The sequence below is a fragment of the Hevea brasiliensis genome, unplaced genomic scaffold, assembly GCF_030052815.1.
Source record: "Hevea brasiliensis isolate MT/VB/25A 57/8 unplaced genomic scaffold, ASM3005281v1 Scaf1, whole genome shotgun sequence".
NCBI lineage: Eukaryota > Viridiplantae > Streptophyta > Magnoliopsida > Malpighiales > Euphorbiaceae > Hevea > Hevea brasiliensis.
In genome coordinates, this window is record NW_026614585.1 from 6366988 (window position 1) to 6384626 (window position 17639).

Sequence of the window (17639 nt, forward strand, 5' to 3'; positions counted from 1 at the left end):
GGTGTGGAAGGTGAAGATGGCTCTTCAAATTCTGCTCAGCCCCTCACCTTTACTTCTTTTCTCCTTATCTACCTCTAAAATTACAAAATGTGACTATTTATAGAATATTTCTGACATGGAGCCCTAAAATGGTATGTTCTAGGAGGAATTATTTGAGGGAATCTCCGCCACTCATTAATGAACTCTTCATGGATCGCATAAGTGGATCGCATAAGTTATGCGATCCCTTATGCGCTACTGATTCAGGCCACTTATGCAAAAGCGCATGACTTGGTGCATAGGTTATGCACAATTCTCGTGAAGGTGCATAAGGGAGGCGGAATGTGCATAAGCTATGCCGCTCCTTATGCACACTTCAGCTGGTTCTGGAACAGTGATCTTTCTCCTTATGCAAATCTGCATAGCTTATGCGGCAAGTTATGCACAATTTGGTCAATGCATATTTCAGCTTGAAAACTTGTTTTTGACATCTTTGGCTGTAGAAGACACTCCTCAATGGCAAAATTCTCTTCAGTCCTTCAAAACACCATTTTTCCTACAAAACAAAGTAAAATTAAAAATTAATCCAAAATAGACATTTATGAAAAACTAACTAATTAACTAATGAAATTAGCTAAAAATGACTAATAATCAAATAAAATGGCTATGAAATTAAACCTCAATGATTATGCAAAATGTATGCATCAAATACCCCCAAACTCAAGCTTTTGCTTGTCCTCAAGCAAACTTTAAAATGTAATGCAAAATTTTTAGGGGTGCCTTATCCAAAGAGCTATGAAAATTACCTATTAAAGTAACTAAACACACCTTCACCATACCAAGAATCCATATACCCATCCTTCAAAATGCAAAGAATCTAATGCTTATCCAAGCTTTCACCGCTTAGCCATCAAGTCAATTATCATTCAAAATCCCCAAACCAACAAATCAAAAGAGATAGTCATGCTCAAAAAGAATTCTAGGACAATTGATAACCAAAGTATCTCAACATGGAATGATAGAATTGAATGAATAGATGAATAGTTTTCCAATCCCATAGGCAAATTCTCTACTCCTTTCTCCACTAATGTAGCAAGTACTATCAAGAGATCAAAGGTCTTTTTAGGGATGTAATGAGGCCATGGGGTTTAAAATGAGGCTAAGAAGAAAGATGGGTAAAAAGTATTCAAAGCATGAGAATATTTTCAATTTTTAAACATAAGGTACACTTCTTATTTTATTATAATTTTTTCTTTTTCTTCTTTTTTTCTTTTTTTTTTTTTGTATATATGGAGGAGAGAAGTACACAATGAGAATTGTCAAGTGCCAGCATAGTTTACAAAACACATAAAAATGGAGGGACATTTTGATACTTTAGACTTGTATTTTGCATTTTCTTTTGATGATTGTCCCTAAAAATGCCACCCCCAAACTCATTTCTTTTAATACTTTGGGTGGATTTCTTTCATTTTGAATGGCAATAGTGAAAAGCACATATAGTAGCACTTGTACAAGATGACAATCACTTCTTCTCCCTTTTATTGTATATTTTTTTTCTCTTTTTTTTTTTAATTTTTATTTTTATTTTTTTTAGAAAGTGTACCTAACATTCAATATTATTCTCATGAAAAGGGTTGGAGTGTTTGGTTCATTGGCTAGGTAGCAATAAGGATTTCAAGAAAAATTAGGGATAAAAAGGCTCAAAGGGGTTTTCAAAGGTCAATTTTAATTAGGAAAAAGGGCCAAAGGTTTAAAATGAGAAGGTTTAAATCAAAGAATGCCTAATCATCTCTCTTTTCAAGTACAAGCTGGTATTTCGCCTTGAAAGGTTTAGAAAATTTGTTCTAGGATTGGTGAGACATCATTTGACTACCTTATATCCAATAACTCCCTCTAAACACTTCCATCTCCAAATGACTAGTTGGGTGGCTTTTTGGCTAAGAAGATATAGGCAAGGGATAACACTTCAAAACTTTGCACCTCTTAGGAAACTTTCAATCCACAAACCCAACTAAAGGTAAGTCAAATCACTCTCATAGGCAACTTTTCAATACTCAAGGGATTTGGCAAAAGAATTTAATGCATGATGCATGATTCCTAAAAATGAGCAATGCATTAACTAAATGGAAGAAGTCTATTTGTGTGCAAAGTGTATAATTTCTAAGTGATGTATAATGTGTGTGTAAATGTGTTATGTATATGTATGTATGGATGTATATGTAAAATATTTACAATATATGTAAATGAAATGGGATGAGATGTTCCTATACTCAAAATGTAAAAAAAATGAAGCAAAAATCAAAATGAATGTGCACCCCCAAACTCAAAATTAGACATTGTCCTCAATGTCTCAAGTAGTGCATTATCAAAATTCAAAGTAAAGAGAAATTACCAGGAATTGTGAAATTTAAGAGCAAAAGGAAAGAGTTACCTGGTATAGAGCAGATGAGAATTCAAGGAATAATAGTGATGCATAAGAGGCTGTACAGGTTATGCAGAGTAAAGTGCTACCCAAAACATGTGCATAAGTAGGGTGCATAAGCCGTGCGGTTCTGCATGAGTGGCAATAAGGGTTGCATAGGCTATGTAAAATATTTGCAAATTTTTTTTTTTTTTTTTTTTTTTGGTCATGCGGAAGTGCATAAGTTATGCACTCTCCTTATGCACTCTTCGGTGGGTTTTGAAATTCAGAGTCTTTGGTTATGCGTATGCATAAGCTATGCACATTGCTTATGCAGGTCTCGGCAACTTTTGGAATTTTCTGATTTCTGGTCATGCACAAGTGCATAGGTTATGCACTCTGCTTATGCACCCTCGCAGTTTGAATTTTTGAGTTTCGGTCATGCGAAGTATGCATAGGCTATGCACTCGCTTATGCACCCTCGGCAGTTTGAATTTTTGGAGTTTTCGTCATGCGTATGCATAGGCTATGCACTCGCTTATGCACCCTCGCACTGGAAATTCAGAGTTTTTGGTTATGCAGAAGTGCATAACTTATGCACCTTCCTTATGCACCCCTCGCAGTTTGAATTTTTGAGTTTTCGGTCATGCGTATGCATAGGCTATGCACTCTGCTTATGCGCATTTCGCAGAGAGAAAATGCAGAATTTTTGGTTATGCGTATGCATAAGTTATGCACTCACCTTATGCAAGTTTTGACAGATATGAAATTTGACAAAATGAGGTTATGCAGAGTTGCATAAGCTATGCACCCTCCTTATGCACTTGCAATAAAGGTGAAAAAATGGCAAGAATTATGGTTATGCAGGATTGCATAAGCTATGCAGTTGCTTATGCACAATTTAACAAGATCAAGAATGCAATAGAACATGGATTGCAAGTGTGAAAAATACCCTAGAATGAGGAAATATAATTCCATGAAGCATAAACCATGAGAATTTTTCACCAAAAACACATCAATATATACAAAGTTCATCAAAAATGCATCACACAAGCATGTAAAAATGGATCCTACATAAAAGACCTTTGAGAACTATGCCATTTTAAGACAAATTCTGCAAATCAACATTTAGCACATAAAACTCCATAAAATTTGCATGAAGTTGCATCTAACCACAAATGATGAAATGAAGTCTCCAAGTTTTGCCAAGAAAATTCAGCATTTTTACCTTGAATCCTACAACCCAAAGAAGCTCAAAACTGCAAAAATGACTCACTTACCACCATATTAAGATTAAAATCACACATACTTAAAAGTCTCACACCCAACCTCACCAAAAACACAAGCCATCTGCTGCAAACACCCTCTTTGTCAGAATTTCTTCTTCCTCTCTCGCATAAACCAGATTGCGGCTCAAGGACCAGAATCTATCTGCTGCGCAGACTTTTCCTTTTCTCGCATTGCATTTTTCCTCTGCAATAACCAGATTGCAGCTCCCAATAGTTCACCAGCCTTTCTTCATTGATATACATCTACAAGGGACAAGATTTAATAATGTCAAAAATTGAATTTGAGGAAATTTAAGATAAAAACAAAATTAATGAAAATGAAAGTAAATCAACAAAAGCAAAATAAAAGGACTTGGGATGCCTCCCAAGAGCGCTAATTTATAGTCCTTAGCTAGACTCTTTTCATGTTTCATGGTGGCTGAAATTGGAATTTGTTGCCTCTGTTTCCAATAGGTGCTTCAATGAATCTATACTTCATTTTCTTCCCATCACATGAGAAGATCCTTGTTGCTTTGTCTAAAAATCCGACCATTTCTTTCTTGACAACCTTTGGTGCATCTTTTTCTTTGAGAGATGGTTGCTTTACTTCACTTTTCTCCATTTGCTCAACTTGAAAGATTGGTGCCATAGGACAAGGTGGATTACTATTCAAATCTTGTGCAAATGCAGCCTCTTTTGGATTTTCATCATTGATACTCCCTTCATGGATAAGACAACTTTCAAGAGAAGCCTTCGGATAGCTCTTTCTAAAGTGCTCTTTTACTAACTCATCAACTATATCAATTCTCAAACAAGAGTCTACATCTTCATGTTGCTTCTTCTTATCATTGCCAATATTGAAGACTAACTGATCCTCTCCGATTCTAAGAGTAAGCTTTTCACCTTTCACGTCAATCAAAGCACCAGCTGTAGCCAGGAAAGGCCTCCCCAAAATGATTGGCATATGAGAATCCTCTTCCATGTCCAAAATGACAAAGTCAACTGGGATGTAAAATTTTCCAACCTTCAGTGGTATATTTTCCAAGATCCCTTCTGGATATTTAATTGATCTGTCTGCCAACTGAAGAGAAATGTGGGTTGGCTTAAGATCTCCCATGTTAAGCTTCTCATAGATGGAGAGGGGCATAAGGCTTACACTAGCCCCTAAATCACATAAAGCTTTTATAGAACATGATTCCCCAATATGGCATGGAATTGAAAAACTCCCTGGATCCTTGAGCTTTGGAGGAAGTTTCCTTTGGAGGATAGCACTGCATTCCTCAGTTAAGGCTACAGTCTCATAATCTTCAAGTCTTCTTTTGTTTGAGAGAATTTCTTTCAAAAACTTAGCATAAGAAGGCATTTGGGAAAGAGCATCGATAAAAGGCACATTTATATATAGCTTCTTCAAAACCTCTAAGAACTTCCCAAATTGCTTATCAAGCTTGGCTTTTTGAAATCTCTGTGGAAAGGGAAGCTGTGGCTTGTAAGGCTTTGGAGGTATATATTTCTCTTCTTTCTCTCCAACCTCCTCTTTACCTTTTCTTGCACTCCCTTTTTCACTCTTTTGTTTTTCATCTCCCTCAAAATCTTCCTCATTTTCTCTCTTTTCAACTTTTTCACTCTTCTCATTATGCACTATTTTACCACTCCTCAGTGTGATGGCATGACATTGCTCCCTTGGATTTTCTGTTTGACTAGGAAGTTTCCCCATAGAATTGGTACTTGATGAGCATGCTTGTTGTGCAATCTGATTTTCCAGCATCCTATTGTGTGTTTGCATTTGTTCCAGCCTTGCTTTCATCTCTCTCAACTCTTCATCACGCTTAATTTGATTAGCAAGAATTTGTTGTAATAAAGCCTCTGTGGTGGAACTTTGTTCTTGCTGTCTTGGTAAAGGTGCGATTTGCATTCTTTTCTTTGACACCTAGGTGGTGTTTGCCTAGGTTGTGGGTATTGACGCTCTGTTTTTTGTGATGTAAATTTCTGAGTTGAAGCTTGATTTTGCTGATTCTCCCATGAAAAATTGTGATGATTCCTCCAAGCATATGAAGGATAATCTACTCCACACTCATTGTTCCTTCGCATAAGTAACTTGTTGAGAACTTCCAGAGCATGATGATGAACCGATTAGCATACTTAAATCCTCCATTTTCTTAGCAAGGACATTAGTGAGTGCATCAAATTTGGCATTGATCATGTTGAATGGATCAAGCTCATACATTCCAAAGAACTTGCCTTTTTGAGTTGGAGTTGACCCTCTTGGACTACTCCATAGATGACGTTTCTTGCTATTTTCTCTAATAACTCATAAGCTTCATCTTCATGCTTAATGATGAATTCTCCGCTTTGAGCATCAATGATTCCTCCGATAGCAGGAGTGACATTTGTGTAAAAATTCTGGTTTATCATCCATTTAGGAATGGCATGATGTGGACATTGTCTCTCCAACTCCTTCCATCTCATCCATGACTCATAAAGAGTCTCATCTTCTCTTGGTCTAAAAGCAATCATTTGATTCCTCAACTCTTGAGTTTTTCCAGTGGAAAGTATTGGGCAAGAAATGCATCGTTGAGTCGCTCCCAATTTGTAATTGAGTTGTGAGGTAAAGAATCAAGCCAATCCAATGCTCTATCTTTCAAAGAGAATGGAAACAATTTTAGCCTTGCTGCATCATCGATACTCCAGTTGTTTTTGCATGTCACAAATCATAGCAAACTTCTTGATGTGTGTGTGGATTTTCAGAAGGATGACCCCCAAATTGAGAATTCTGAATCATTTGAAGGACTCCAAAATCCATCTTGTAACTATTTGCATCAATCCTTGGTCTTGCTATGCTCTCTCTCAAGTCATCAAAATGTGGAAAAGCATGATCCATCATACTTCCCCTAGGCACGTTAGCATTAACAACTTCTTCACCATGGGCTGCATTTTCATTATTTTGATCATTTCCAGCATTACCAACACCAATTCTAATTCTTTCATCAGCCATGTCTGCTTCTAATTCAGTTTCTATCAAGGCTTCTTTTCTTTTTCTGGTTTCTTTCTTGTTGGCCTTACAAAATTTCTCAATTTCAGGGTTGAATAATAAGGATGTATCACTTGTGCTTCTAGCTCTTCTCATAAAAGATTAAGAGTACCTGAAAAAGAACAAACAAACACAAAATGAAAAGATAACAGAGATAAAACTAAAAAACAACTAAAATAATCAAGAATTCAATCTTAAGCAAACAACTCCCAAACGGCGCTAAAACTTGATGCGTCCCAACCGCAAGCGCACGGTCGCATAAGTAGTATAGAAAAATATCGATCCCACGAGGAGTTGTGTTAATGATTGAATTTTTGATATAAAAGTTGACTAAATTGAAGTATTTATGAAATTAAAATAATGAATTAATGGGTAATGGAGTATGAAATCTAAATGTGCAAATTTAATATTCTATTCAACAATGTATTAATTAAACTAAGATTTGCATCAAATTGAAATAAGCAAGTTCAAATATGGCAATATTTAAAATGGCAAATGATTAAATTCGATTAACAATGGTAAAAAGGCGATTCCGGAGTTCGGGATTTCATATTCAAGCTATTTTGGGATTTTCCCTAGCTAGCCCAATCCATGAAATTTATGGGTTTAAAGGAGATTAATTCTAAAATCCTTTGAAAACTCTTTCGAGTGAGACAAAGAGTGCCTTAATTAACTTAATCCTACTTTCGTGGAGTTAAAATTAACCAAGACCCATTAGGTTCTTTAATCAATCTATTAAAACCCTCTTAACCCTTAGTCTATTTCTAGATCTAAGTTAATTAAGTCCAATTTCTTGATTAACTATCACTTGGTTTTCCTTTCTGCTTCAACCAAGGATTAAGAACATAACTTAATGGGGCCCTTCATTAAGCATGTGAATAAGCACACAAGAAATGGATTAAACCTCATAAATTCATTAAATTGGGACTAACCTTCAAATCCACAAAAATAACTAAAATATTACATCCCTTACTCCAGAATCAAAAGTAAACTACTCACTATCCATAATGCTTACAAGATATGATGAGTTTAAATGGAAATAAAGCTTTAATCTAAGCTAAGAAGTAAGAAATTAAACACTAGAAATGTAGAAAAATGTAAAGGAAGGAAGAAATCTGCAAATCTTAGTTAAAAAATGGTGTGGAAGGTGAAGATGGCTCTTCAAATTCTTTCACCCCTCTCCTTTTCTTCTTTGCTCCTTATCTCCTCTAAAATGAGAAAATGGGACTATTTATAGCATTTTTCCGACATGGAGCCCTAAAATGGTATGTTCTAGGAGGAATTATTTGAGGGAATCTCCCGCCACTCATTAATGAACTCTTCATGGGATCGCATAAGTGGATCGCATAAGTTATGCACCCTTATGCGCTGATGTTCTGGGCCACTTATGCAAAATCGCATGACTTGGTGCATAGGTTATGCACAATTCTGTGAAGGTGCATAAGGGAGGCGGAATGTGCATAAGCTATCTTGTCTCCTTATGCACACTTCGTGGTTCTGAACAGTGATCTTTCTCCTTATGCAAACTGCATAGCTTATGCGTAAGTTATGCACAATTTGGTCAATGCATATTTCAGCTTGAAAACTTGTTTTGACATCTTTGGTCGTAGAAGACACTCCTCAATGGCAAAATTCTCTTCAGTCCTTCAAAAACACCATTTTTCCTACAAAACAAAGTAAAAATTACAAATTAATCCAAAATCGACAATTATGAAAAACTAACTAATTAACTAATGAAATTAGCTAAAAATGACTAATAATCAAATAAAATGGCTATGAAATTAAACCTCAATGATTATGCAAAATGTATGCATCAACTACTCACTCATGGTGAGTTCAGCAAACATCATGATAAAAGGTAAAAACAATAAAAAAAAGGTAAATTATGCAGAAGAAATAAAATAATAAAAATCTGTCTAGGGAGATGAAACGAAGGAACCAAAGAGAGTTTGCAGCTTTGATCTTATGGAGCTTCAGCTGGGAAACTTCTTTTTGGTACTGATGTAGAGCCCGACAACAGTAGCCTTCAGCAGCAGTCCCTGATCGTCCTCTATCGTCTGATGTTTTCTTTTCTATTTATATTGGTTGCTTGAGGGTTAGGTCATTTTGAGTCCAAAAGGCTTTAGGAGTCTCGTTTTTATCCAAAGCAGGAGGAGAATTCGAGTTATAAAACTGGCTGTAGCATAGTACACGACCCGTGTGTCACTACACGGGTCCTGTAATGTAGGGTCGTGTAACTTGTTGGAAGAGAATTGCGAAATCTTGCACTGGCATAGAAAGTTACATAGGTCTGTGCCAAGTACACGGCACAGGCCTGGTTACACTAGCCGTGTACTATTGTTCCCATAAGGTGCTTCAAGCTTGTCCCTGGCAGAGACTTACACAGGTCCCTGCAGATTACACAGGTCTACTTACACGACCCGTGTACTTGTGTTTCTCCATTGATTCTCTTAGCTTTCTTCTGGCAGAGAGTTACATGGGTCTAGGGCTTGGCTTACACGACCCGTGTACTTTGTATCAGCAACAATTCTCTGTCTTTTGGCTTCTCTAAGCTTTCCTTTGTACTCCTATGCTCTGGGGCTTCACCCAAACACCTGAAATAATGCAGAAAACATGGAATTAAGGGCTTGACAACAGAAATTACAAAAACTAATGAATTTAACTACTATGCATGAAAATACTTGCCTAAATGTTATGAATTAGTATACAAATGTGCTTAAAAACATTTATACAATTCAAGTGTATCATCCAACCAATAGGAAGAGAGCGAAGGAGGGTGGCACCAATAGGGAGTGAGAAAGAGAGTGGGGCCAAAGGGGGAGAGAGAATTTATATAGAGGAGTGATAGAGAAAAAAATATTTTCTTATTTTAATTTTCAAAAAATAAATTAAATAGGTCCTATTTAAAATTCCTAACTAGGCTTTCTTAGGCCCATGGGGCTCAATTAAACTCAATTAGGTCCATTTAAGAACTACCCATATTAAATTTAAACAAAACAAAATTTTATTTAAATTAAATTAATTTTCCAAAAAAAAAAACATATTAATTTTTTTTTTTCAAAATCATGCCACGGAATTAATAATTTTGTTCCATGCCTCCAATTATATCTTACAGTCATATACTTTTTTCATCATCGGGTTTCTCACGGTCTCAATGCACATACTCATAATAAATCACAAAATAAGGGTTTATAGTTTGCCCCCCACTTTGGCGAAAGTTGAAATGAATGCGAAAGCATTGCTCAAGTTTTGTCAAAGTGAAACTCAATCTTTTAATAACTGTGAAACATTGGCTATAAGGATCAAGTATATCTTGCTCGGTTGACATACTCTATGTTATGAGACTAGCTACGGTCTCATAACAGTAATAACTGTGTCATGTGAAAAATGAGTGTATCTTGTTCTATTGATACACTCTGCATCATGAGATTAGATACGGTCTCATAACAGTGATAATTGTGTTATGTGAAAATTTAGTGCATCTTGCTCTGTCGATACACTCTGCGTCATGAAACTAGCTATGGTCTCATGATAATGGCAACTGTGTGATTTGAAATGTTGTGGATTCGTATTTAGGACCGCGGTCCTAAACTACCTACGTATCCCCCTCGCTATCCTGAGGAAGAATTAGACCCACTCATAGTTTGACACTTGAAACTGCAGTGATACATGTTCTTATACGCCTTACACACCTACAGGTGACATGTTGATGCGTGTTCTTCTATGCCTTACACAACTATGCCATATACCCTAAACAATGTCTAAGGACTTACCAAAAACATCTGTCATGAAATGTTGTGGATTCATATTTAGGACCGCAGTCCTAAACTACCTACGTATCCCCCTCGCTATCTTGAGGAAGAATCAGACCCCCTCATAGTTCGACACTTGAAACTTTGGTGATGCATGTTCTTCTATGCCTTACACACCTACAGGTGACATGTTGATGCATGTTCTTCTATGCCTTACACAACTATGACGTGCGCTTTAAACAACGTCTATGGACTTATCAAAAAAAAATATCTATTTTATGATTTAAAAAATTGAGATGACTAGATCTCAAAACTCTTTTTATGATTTTTGTGTTTTCTGTATGCTACTTCTTATCATGGGCATGCTGATTTTACTAAAGATTCTAAAACTTAGTCCTCTGAGGGACCTCTTTTTGCAAAAACTTTCTTTTAGCTCACAATTTTCGAGGAAAACCGTTCACTAAAAAGACTTCCTTAAGGTCATAATACAATTTCCCTCTGATTTTTTTTTTCTTCTCTCCCCCTCATGGTTTTTGCCTTGACTCATTTCTCTTTCATGAACTCCATTCTCTGTGCCCTAACTTTTGCTTGAAATGCCCTTTTGGGTTTTCATCTCAGCGGGCTTGCTCTAACTTTTGCCTAAGCGGCCCTTTTGGGTTTTCCACCTAGCAAGCTCTTTTTTTTTTTCTCTTTTTTTTAAAAAAAATTGGACAATTGCCAGGGCATTCATATCAAGCACCTATTCTGTCATGCTTACAAGACATAGATTAAATCAAAATATTGCCGTTCAATTACCTAATCATTTAATGTATTCCTTAAGATACAAACATTCACAATCATAATTAAATAAAGCCTATTCCTAGTTAATGCAATAAAAACTTCTTTATTTATTCAGGTACACCATTACTCCCTCTTACATTTAGTTTTGCTAAATTTTCAACCTTCCAAAGTTAGAAATAAGCTTTATAACCTGCTAAATGACCTTTTCAGATTTTCCATCTAGATATTCTCTCATCTCTCCTTTTACCTAGACCACCTTTTGTAGGTTTTCAATCTAGTATTTTTTTTCTTTTCTTTTTTTTTTCTTTGACCCTTACTTTTGCCTAGAAGACCTTTTGCAGGTTTTTAGCCTAGCGGGCCTATCTCACACAAAGTACCATTTGAGCCTGTCTAAATTGACTGGTTCTTGAAATTCATTCCCATCCAGGTCTGATATTCTTACTGTTGCAACATCTTTTTGACTATGTATGGACCATCCTAGCTTGGGTTAAACTTTTCTCTTAAATCAAAAGAGATGGGCCGAGCTTGTTTCAAAACCATGTCTCCCTCTTTGATCTTTCTTGGCTTCACCTTCTTATTAAAGGCTCTAGCTATCTTCCTCTGATAAGCCTGCATATGATACAAGGCTCACATCCTCTTTTCATTAATCAAAGCTAGTTCTTCACATATCTTCTAGGCCCACTCATTTTCTAGGATCTTAACTTCTAGCATTACTCTTAAGGATTTGACCTCTTGCTTAATGGATAGCACTACTCTAGTCCCATACACTAAAGAGAATGGGGTTGCCCTCATGGATGTCCTTGTAGTACTACAATAACCTTAAAGAACATAAAGGAGTTTTTTAGGCCAATCCTTATATGTTTTGAACATTTTTTTTTTCTAACTAGAACCTTTCCATTCATATGGGGACCACACATTCTTGCATATACTTCTTTCATTATTTGCTCAACCTATTTTTCTATCACACATAAGAGTTTGTAGAATTGCCTCCAGCTAAAGTAAGTTGAGTGGCTAATATATGAATTATTGCTCTATCTCTTTTGTAGGCTTATTGTGAGTATTCTCTCACTTCCAGAGACCTCCTTATGTCTTCATATCATTTTCCTTCTCCCACTAGGTCCACATGTGTTACTATTAATCCTTCATAGCATGAAATTTTACTCCTCATTAGGATAACTAGCTAAGTTAACTTTTGATCATTCTTTTCCTATAGAGACACTAGCTTGGCTTGGGAATCAGCCATCTAATTTTAAGCTTGAGGCATGTGCTTCTTGGTACCTTGTTAACAAGGCTATAAATTTATCTCTTTCTTTTTGGGTTAAATCTTCAGCTAACTTAATGTCTTTAGGATTATTTGGTGTACCCAAATTAAGAGAGATCGATTTTGATGCATTAATAGAAACTGATTCTAAATGATTATGAATGCCATGCATATGCCTATTAGAATAAACATCAAATAAGTAAGCAAAAGGACTAGTTATATTAGTAATTTTTGCCTCAAAATCTTCATCAAGTACATCAGAAATGAAAACATCAGTATCACTACTGTGAGCATTACAAAAGACAGACTCAAACTTAGGGGTGTAGCTTTAGGTGCTTAGCTTTCATGTAGTCTTTAGATCAATGGTGCTGATTTTCTGCTCTAATTCTTTCATATGTGGTAATCCTTAATTATATGTCAAGGTAATTGCCTCCCCTTTTAAGAACTTAGGAGGCTTTGGCTCTTCTTTCTCTTCTATTGGCTCATAGCCCAAACCATGACTCGTAATCTGCCCCTTCATCTCAAGAAAAGTCACCAGACCATCTATACTTTCTCCTAGGCCTATGCTAAGAAAAAACTTCATCCCTTTCTTCATAGTAGCCACTTTTAGATCCATCTAGTTTTTATAGATCCTAGCAACTTGAAAACTAGACATTGGTAGATCTGAACTATCTACTTGCAATGAACTACCACCTCATCAGAATCGATCTAGACATCCAAAGGACCCTCATCATAGCTAGAATTATGACAAATGTCAACAACCATTTTAGACTGAGGTTCATTGGGCTTTTGGATGGGTTGGATAGGTTCATTGGGCTTTTGGATGAGTTGGATAAAGTTAATAATTCTGTTAGGGTTATTTGGGGTGATGGAGATCATGTAGAGACCTAGTGTAGATGGAAATTTTGATTAGGCATGGGGCTAGTGTGGGTTTTTTTTTGGTTGATTTTCTGGGTCAATTATCCTTTTGGCATCAATTAGGTCTTAGATATTATGCTTAAGTTGAAAGCATCAGTCAGTTCCATGACCATGGGTTTATTGGAACTGGCAATATTGGTTGATATCATAGCTAGGTGGGAGTGGATTTGGTGGTGGTCTGGGTGCTAAGAGCTGTAGAAGGCTTGAGCTTTATGACGCTCGAAAACTATGGATAAAGGTTGGTTGAATTGGGAAAATCTCCTTAGGGTGCAAGACACAATTTGAACTTCAATAACTTTAATGCCACTTAATTGGCCTACCTCGGGGCCTCTTTCTAAAGTTGACCACAATTTTCTCTTCTAGCTCAAACATCTTGGCATTTAATATTTCATCAAGCATGGCCTTAGTTTCTTCCATCTTAAGTAGTGCAGGTGAAATCCTTACTAGTCTCTTCCCTTTCCTAACCCAAGTGACTTGATTGGAAGTCTCTTTGGTCGTGTTTTGAGGCTATGCTTGCTAAAAAAAATAAGATTTAAAGGTTAACCTCAGTATGCTATGTACATGAATGCAATGCATGAATGTACCATTTTTTTCTTTTTTTTTTCTTTTTTTGCCTTTACTTTTACAAAACCAAAACCGAACCATACCAATAGAATCAAAACTGAACCAAAACCAGACCATATAAACTGAACTAAAATCAGACCAAAGACTGAATCAAAATCGAAAAAAAAATCTCCAGAACTGAATCTTCGCCCCCTTATTCCTTCAACTCTCACGTGCAGGGTAAGAACAAAATTCTATCCTAGGCTATGGTACAGTGGACACACCAACAGGGGGTGGTCCAGGACGATCCTTCCCTCACAAACAAAGGATTTATATCTTTAAAGTTTAACCATAAGTAAGCATCCTCTTGCTTAACATGGGTTTTAAAATGGACTTGGGCCTATACACACATTAGGTTTATGCATAGGCCTAGGTTCATCTCAACTACCACTAGAACTTATGGTTTAAATAGTAAGGTTATAAATCCAGTATAACAAAAATCTACGGGGTACCTAGGGTTGAAATCTATGGCTCATGGGCTTCGTTAGGTAGAAAAAGGGTCACCCATGCGAGAGCTTGTCCATTAAGCACAACGGCTGGAGCTATGGCTCTTTTATATACTCGAAGGTACGGGCATGCATTGCTAGCATTCACCAATTCGTCATAGCTCAAGTGAAACTATGCTTTCCTTGGCAAGTACTAGCGGGGCTAAAAAGGGTAAGAGTGATCCGTGTGATAGTGTAGTGCAATGCAAAAAGTTTAACAGAGAATAATATTAGACTAATAGAAACATGTTGGAGTAACTATCCATTTGATCCCCAGTGCGGTCGCCAAACTGTAGGAGGGGGGTGTGAGGTGAAATATCATCCATTAGAATTATATAAAATGCACCAGGTAATGCCATGGAAAGATGGTGGAGTCACAATAGTCTCACTTAAGTACTACCTCCTTAGACAACATTTCCTAGACATGCACTTCATACAATCCTAATAGAATCAAACCACTGGTAAATACCATCTTCCGATAATACTACCACGGTACTAAGAATTTATGCCACGAAGGCATAGATAGACAGGAGTCGCCACTCAGCTAATAACCGGGACATATTCAGTGTTACTTCCGAGGGTCATGGATGGCAACTTACTCCTTGCAGAGTTTTCACAACCGTCATTACCATAGCCCAATGTTTAGGTTCGGGATAGTGGGTACGTAAGGGGAAGGTGTTAGGCACCCCTTACGCCTGGTCTAACCTCGTTAATTCGAGTGCCAGTCCTCTACTAATGTTTCTAAAAATCTTATTTATTATTCCTTTATTGAACTTCATCCTAAAAAATGCAATTCTAATCCTACACATGCAAATAATTCACAAAAGGGTTGTTGTTTATAAACAATTTTCATGCACAAGTAATTACTATCTATGGGGTTGCTAATTATTTAAATGATATTTACTAGATGACTAAAATTAATTTATTATTGGGAATTTAATTTACAAACAAATTCAATTTCAAATAACCCTATATTTCTATTTAACATAATTAATTAATTTTCACCAAGTTACCCTAAGGATAATTGAACTAAGTTAATTATGTACATGTGTAATTTATTCTAATATCACATAAGGCCTAAACAATCACAACCTAATAAAGATTTCTAACATGTAAATTTATTTTACAATTACCAAGCATTAAATTAAATTTATTTTACATGCCAATGTTAGTTTAATTTACAAAGAAGATTAATTTTAATTTACAAAGTATTTATTTAAATTAATTACATGCAAACATCAGTTAAATTAAAAATAAAGTTAATTTTAATTTACCAAATAAAAATCCTATTATTACTATAATTTCATGCCAATGGTTATTCTAGGAATTTAGGATTACTTGTTAGTAATTGCAGTTGCCATTGGGGCAAGCTACCCTTAAAAAAGAGTCTTCTCTTTTAGTATGGCAATGATATCCCTGGCTTACTCCCATTTAGCTCAATATAAGCTCCACGCAAATGCCCTCTTTGGTACTTACCTTAGGGCTACTTACCAATTTTTTTTGTAATAAAAAATAAAGAAACTAAAGAAAATAAGAAAATATTAATAACAATTTACATTGGATTCTAACTCTAGTATCCTAAAGAGTTAAGATTTCTAATTAGTTACAACTACCTAAGGGTCCACATCTTCTAACATATTTCAAACACTTTATAATACTTCTTGAATTAAAAGAAGCACAGAAAAATAGATTAAATATCAATTGAAACTCAAGAAAATACAAGAACATGCATAAACATACAATTTCTAAATTCTGGCAGATTGATAATAACAAGAAATTTGATTTTTGAAAAATAGTTAGACAAGCCTAAAAATTATGAAAAAATTACAGAAGATAGCCAAAAATTATACAACATCATAAAATTTATAAACCAAACAAAACCCTAGCCGAATGGTCTACACAAATCATAACTTTTTCCAATAACAGAATCGCACTACTTTTTTATAAAATTCATAACTCACCAACCATAGCAGATATGAATGCAAAACTAATTGAAAAATATTCACAAGATTCCAAACTTAATTTTAGACACCAGATTTACACAAAAATATTAAGAAACAAGGGAGATATGGGCTCTACAAATCGGGTATCCTGCAAATCGGATTTTACAGGAACCCTAAACTCAAACAGCTATAACTTATAAAATATGAAAGCTTTTTTAGTGATTCTTGATCCTATAATTAATAGAATTTCGTGTAGAATATGAATATAATTTTTACAAATTTTTTACAGATTTAAAAAATAATGAAAAATAATAAAAATTCGAGAGATAGAAAACTAAACATGTGCAGAGTTGTGCATCCCCTCAAATTAAACATGATTACATGATCTATATGAACTTATAAAATAAATTAAAAACAAGGAACATAGAATTAAATAGTACATGGCATAGATCTTGAAAAGAAAATAAAAGAACTAACCTTTAAGAAATATCGCTAGAAAGAAAGAAGAATTAAAAGAATTTTGGCTATTCCTCTCTTTAATTTTTTTTCCTTTTTTTTTTTATTTTTTTTTTTGTCTTCTCCTACTCCTCCCTTTTTCTTTTCTTTTCTTTTTTTTTTTTGGGTCAATGGGGTATTTATAGGATTTTGGGAGAGAGGTGTGATAGGGTTTGGAGTCCTAGGGTGATAAAGTTTAGATAACTTAAATAACTAGAATTGCAGAATTTGGGTGAGACTGAGATATGGATGAGGTGTTTAAACTAATAGGAAGAGAGGGGAAGGGGAAGGCACCAATAGGAAGTGAGAAAGAGGTGTGGTAGGGTTTGAAGTCCTAGTGTGATAAGGTTCAGATAACTTAAACAACTGGGATTGAGAAATTTAAGTGAGACTGGGATATAGGTAAGGTGTTCCAACCAATAGGAAGCGAGGGAAAGAGGGTGGCACCAATAGGGTGTGAGAAAGAGAGTGGGGCCAAAAGGGGAGAGAGAGTTTGTATAGGAGAGTGATAGAGAAAAAAATATTTTCTTATTTTAATTTTCAAAAAATAAATTAAATAGGTCCTATTTAAAATTCCTAACTAGGCTTTCTTAGGCCCATGGGGCTCAATTAAACTCAATTAGGTCCATTTAAGAACTACCCATATTAAATTTAAACAAAATAAAATTTTATTTAAATTAAATTAATTTCTCAAAAAACCATATTAATTTTTTTTTCAAGATCATA

General features: G+C 35.4%; 1 non-coding gene across 1 annotated transcript; it reads left to right on the top strand.

Moving 5' to 3' along the window:
- Window positions 1-6070: 6070 nt before the first annotated feature.
- Window positions 6071-6178, top strand: LOC131176392 (small nucleolar RNA R71). Its single transcript, XR_009146484.1, has one exon. It is a non-coding gene; the product is annotated as a small nucleolar RNA R71 (small nucleolar RNA).
- The last annotated feature ends 11461 nt before the right edge of the window (window positions 6179-17639 follow it).